This window comes from Diplotaxodon limnothrissa, linkage group LG15, assembly GCF_057381915.1.
Source record: "Diplotaxodon limnothrissa isolate DT_005_m linkage group LG15, D_limnothrissa_male_GT1.1, whole genome shotgun sequence".
NCBI classification, from domain to species: Eukaryota; Metazoa; Chordata; class Actinopteri; order Cichliformes; family Cichlidae; genus Diplotaxodon; species Diplotaxodon limnothrissa.
This window is the reverse complement of record NC_140610.1, coordinates 9502761-9508760: the sequence shown is the minus strand read 5'-3', so window position 1 is coordinate 9508760 and position 6000 is coordinate 9502761.

Sequence of the window (6000 nt, the reverse complement as noted above, 5' to 3'; positions counted from 1 at the left end):
CAAGATCTCATCCCGTGGGGTCAAAATGATCATGAGAACGGTGAGCAAAGATCCCAGAACCACACGGGGGGACCTGGTGAATGACCTGCAGAGAGCTGGGACCAAAGTAACAAAGGTCACCATCAGTAACACACTACAACGGCAGGGAATCAAATCCCGCAGTGCCAGACGTGTTCCGCTGCTGAAGCCAGTGCATGTCCAGGCCCGTCTGAAGTTTGCCAGAGAGCACATGGATGATACAGCAGAGGATTGGGAGAATGTCATGTGGTCAGATGAAACCAAAGTAGAACTTTTTGGTATAAACTCAACTCGTCGTGTTTGGAGGAAGAAGAATACCGAGTTGCATCCCAAGAACACCATACCTACTGTGAAGCATGGGGGTGGAAACATCATGCTATGGGGCTGTTTTTCTGCCAAGGGGACAGGACGACTGATCCGTGTTAAGGACAGAATGAATGGGGCCATGTATCGTGAGATTTTGAGCCAAAACCTCCTTCCATCAGTGAGAACTTTGAAGATGAAACGAGGCTGGGTCTTCCAACATGACAATGATCCAAAACACACCGCCTGGGCAACAAAGGAGTGGCTCCGTAAGAAGCATTTGAAGGTCCTGGGGTGGCCTAGCCAGTCTCCAGACCTCAACCCCATAGAAAATCTGTGGCGGGAGTTGAAAGTCCGTGTTGCTCAGCGACAGCCCCAAAACATCACTGCTCTCGAGAAGATCTGCATGGAGGAATGGGCCAAAATACCAGCTACTGTGTGTGCAAACCTGGTAAAGACCTATAGTAAACGTTTGACCTCTGTTATTGCCAACAAAGGTTATGTTACAAAGTATTGAGTTGTATTTTTGTTATTGACCAAATACTTATTTTCCACCCTGATTTACGAATAAATTCTTTACAAATCCTACCATGTGGATTCATGGATTTTTTTTTTCACATTCTGTCTCTCACAGTTGAAGTGTACCTCTGGTGCAAATTACTGACCTCTGTCATCATTTTAGGTGGGGGAACTTGCACAATCGGTGGCTGACTAAATACTTTTTTGCCCCACTGTAACTGTAAAACCTCACCTTCTATTGATGTTGCTGGTTTTGATACTGTGTTCACAGACCTCTGCAGCTCTTTCACCTTAAGTTGTGTTGGATTTATAGATTATATGTTCCAAAATTGACATGAAAGTCATTTAAAATATTGCACCATACCCAACATAACACAAATACGGTGCCACCTATGTTTGATTGTCAGTGATGATAACGCAATATACAACATTATAAACAAAATCAGGTGAACTGCAGCACAAATGCTGTGAAATGTTAATAAAAGTATAGATTAGTATAGTAGATTTTATAAATGTAAGTGTAAACAATAATATACACTCCTCATTTATTTGCACCAGAAAGGTGAATAACAAAGAGTTATGTCCTTAAAAAATCGGTGGGGAAAATACAGCAAAGATTTGACACAGGACCCGAGAGATGCATCTGACCCTTCAGTTGATCCTTCTGCTCTTTTGTCTCAGCATAAATGCTTTCATTGGAACAGTGGCTGTCAAGGAGAAATTCATAAAGGAAGGGAAACAAGAAGAAAATGCAGAAGTATGCCATATTGCACAAGAACTGCACTGAAAATCAGTGGACCTCAATGTTATTGAAGCAATGTGGGATTGTCTGGATAAGATAAGATAAACTTTATTAGTCCAACACGTGGGAAATTTGTTGGAAAATGGATGAATTGATGGAGAATGGAATGTCCTTGAGAAGTCTGGAGAACTATTCCTGAAGACTACTTAAAGAAATTACAAGAAAGTTTGTCTAAAAGAGCTCAGGCTGTGTTGATGAATAAGGGTAGTCATGCCAAATATTGACTTTCAAGTTTATTAGAATTGTTCAAACACTTTATGGATTATTTCCCTTTGTGTTTGCGTATTTCAATAAATATTTTCCTATCAAAATATATAGAAATGAGGAGGTGGCTCAAGGCTTTTGCACATTACTGCAGATTTTTAACAATTTATTTCTTTTAATTGAATGAAGAATGATCACACTTCTGAGAAAGCCTTTAAAGAATGAATATTTCTGTACAAGCTCATCTGAACAGTTCACTGAAGTGTCAAGGGCTTTTATCACACGTTTAAAAATCCCAATCTGATCAGCTCTGTGGGCTTGTGTTTCTGTCAGCTATCTGAGTGTTTGTTTAGACCAATTAATTATGGTTGGCAAATATTTTCATTTCCAAGGATGCATCGCAGTAGGGTGCCTCCAATCTCATTATCAGACTGTGTGCAGAAGTGGGAATGAGAATCAGCTCTGACACAAAGTGGTTTAAAAAAAATATGTGTTTAAGATAATAATCAATCACGTTTCGGGATTAAAATATTAGAGATTCATGGCAGAAGCTCTGACTCAGCCCTGACTCATCTAGGCATGGACTCTGCTAAACCCCTGAAGCTGTGCTGTGGTACCAAGATGTTAGCAACAGATTCTTTAAGTTCTAAAAGTTGCAAGGTGGGCCTCCCATGGATTGTACTTGTCTGTCCAGCACATCCCACAGATGTTCAATTGTATTGTAATCGGGGGAATTTGGAGGTCAAATCAACACCTCAAACTCACCGTTTTGCTCCTAAAACCATTCCTGAACCATTTTGCTTTGTGTCAGGGCTCATTATCCTGCTGAAAGAGGCCACCGCTATCAGGAAATAGCATTTCCACGAAAGGGTTTACATGGTCTGCAGCAATCCTCCAGTAGATGGTATGTGTCAAAGTAATGTGTGGTGCCAGGTGTTTCGCAGGTAAGTGACCTACATGCATCTGGCCATGCATGTAATGCAAGAGAAGACATGATTCATCCGACCACACCACTTCCTTCCATTGGTCCGTGGTCCAGTTCTGTTGCTCATGTGCTCATTATTGGCGTTTTCAGTTATGGACATGGGTCGGGAATTGTCAATTGTGAATTTCAGCTTCAGTAGCTCGCCTGCTGGATCTGGAAGCAGCAGGCGAGCCTACCTTCGTTCCTCAAGTACAGTACATCAGTGAGCCTTGGCCACCCATGACCCCATCGTAGGTTCACCACTGTTACTTCCTTGGACCACTTTTAATAGATCCTGACTACTGCAGATCAGGAAGATGGGAAAATCCCATCCAGTCATCTGATCATCAAACATTAATCCTTATACCTGCCCATTTTTCCTGCTTCTAACAAATCAGCTTTGGGGACAAAATGTTCAATTGATCCCTAATATATCCCACCCACTAACAAGTGCAATGATGAAGAGCGAATCAGTGTTATTCACTTCCCCTGTCAGTGGTCAGAATGTTATGTTTGATCAGTGTATAGAGAACTGACTAATCAGATTCATGAGATCAAAGAAGGCCTGTCTTCTACTTTAGATCAGAAGAGTTAAACATTTCAGAGAAAACTTCACTATGATGAAAATGCTGTATGACAGACCTGTTGTGTGACAGAAATCACTGACTCTGTGAACAAAGAGTGTGGAGTACCCGGCCCACCCTCAGAAAGAAGATCAGCTTGTCACAAGTAACAAAGAAAAGTGACAGAAAATCTCCACTTTGATGTTTTCAGAGAACTCACTAGAGACTAAAAAGGCACACTGTGTTATTTCATTGTATTGTCACACTGACAACAACAGCATTGTTAGTGTGCTGCTTCTGCTTCCATTACATATGTGTAAACTGGGGTTGATGCAGCACAGGCCTTGTTTTGTTGATTATACTGGAGTGCATAAATCTTTCCACTTAAACTGCTCTCAGCTCACTGCGTGACGAAGCAGAGCTCACCTGCATGTCATGTCAGCAAAGTCTGCAGCAGTCAATTAAACCCTAGTGCATGAAAAGAAATCGCAAGAGTAAGAATATTCAGTACCATCACCAGTTATTTTTTTATAGCAGCAATAAATAGCTTTGTCATTGTTTTGCTTCACGAGTGCTAATCCAAATCACCTCTGGACATAGACATTAAATTAAGGTCACGTATGATGGGGAAAGAAAAAGGCTTATTTTCATTTAGCTCCGCGGGACAAAATATTACACTTGACGTAGTTAAACAGTCATTCTAAATTTGAAATTACTGTTTAACTTTCGAGGGATATGTTGATTACCAATGTCATATTTGTCCTTTGTGTCCCGGGATATGGCAATGAACAGCTCATTTAGTATTCATAAGTGTGTAATTGATTGCTAATAGCCTATTTAACACAATTTTGTGATGGCTAATTAGTGACTGATAAGGTGCTCTGCCCTGCTCTAATGGCTTAATATTGTGTATGTAATAGTTGTACCATTTGATACTGAGACTCCGGAGAGACCAGCTTGTGGAGGTCAGATAGGCTGACACTTCACTGCAGTTGAGATTGTTATCATAGGGAGGGCCATAACCTGCATTTCATTTTTAGCACATTTACTGATGTAGTTATATATATATGGATGTGCCGGCTCTTCAGTGCCTGTGAACCATCAGTCTTTTCATATTCACGTATATGCATGTGGGGCCAATATGAATATATTTATAAAACTGGAATTTTAGAACACACAATATAAACTGTAATAACTTGCAGTGAGCTTGCAATAAATGTCTTTCTATATATCTTCATTGCCTATCTATTTTGGCTCCAATACTGACAGACAGGAGAAAGCTAATATTGGAAAGATGGGGCCAAGCAATACAATAATGAAGGTAGACTCCAATGCAAACCCTTTTTTTTTTTATAGATTTTATTTATTTATAGCTTCACCATATCCCTGGATCTCTGAATCACATCTAAAATCTAACCACTTGGCCCTAACAGCCCATAAATCACCTGGACAACTAATACAAATTGTCTGCTGTGCTGCACGGACAGTGAGTTAAGAGGGAATACAATATTACCTATTAATCCCCAGGACACTGTAATCTCTTTCTATTTTAAGATGCGCTGTATTCTTAGATACTTTAGTGTAATTACATTTTTGATTAGGAACATTCTAGTTTAAAGGCTAGATCAAATGGCTCATTGTTCTCTAAAGCACCGCAGCAGACAGTCTCATAACTAAAGGCTCATTATAAATGAATGCAGCAGCTGCTGGTGCACTAACCAACTGTTCTGAGCTATTTTAACGTGTAAATATTGACCATTTTAAGCAAGTAGATTGTTTATTATTAGCAGCAAATATAGGTATTTATGTGCATTCAGATGTTTGTACCATAGATTGAACAGGGCAATCATTCATTCATTGGTTTAGAAGCCTGAATTTTGAAGCCTCAGCTTTAGTCCTATGAAGTGACCATATTTTGATATCAGCTAATTCTGGCTAGCTTGGTAAGAAAGTTGCATAGACTACATGGACGCATGGCACAGGTGCTTGCTGAAAAAGTTATAAGTGAAAAATACCATCTTGTTTATCAAATATTTGCTAATAAACTTACTCTGAAATCCACCAACACCACCAGAGTCCAAGAAAAATTTAAGTCTAGCAGAAGCTAGCCTCGCAGAAACAGTTGCATGTGTTAGCATCGACGTGTCAGTAAAAGTGGTCACAGTGCTAACAATGCATAGCTTAGTACATTTTAAATGAGTCAAAAAAATTCAATTTTTGTATCTTTAAACATGTTTACATGTGTTGAGTAACAGACAATTTTGCTTTGAAGCTAAATTCCAGTGGCCATTAAAATAACTTCAGTTTTTCAGTCAGTGTTGGCTCTGTTTTTTTTTTTTCACTTTGATCAGTGAATAAAAACATCCCTGAATGGTAATGCTTTGTTTGCTATATGAATGTAATATACGGTTTGTATGACATTAGTCTAGAGATTTTTATAGAGTGTTTGTCTTATTACTTCAAAGAAGAGCTTAAGCACAGCCATTTCTCATGCTGATTTGGGGAGCTTTAACAAGACATGACTTTATCTCCACCAAGTCCCTGTGAGTACCCATAACAGTACATGATATCACTGTCCCAGCTGTATCGTGATCTTTCCTCTGGTCCTTAAACCTATTGGGGGAAAA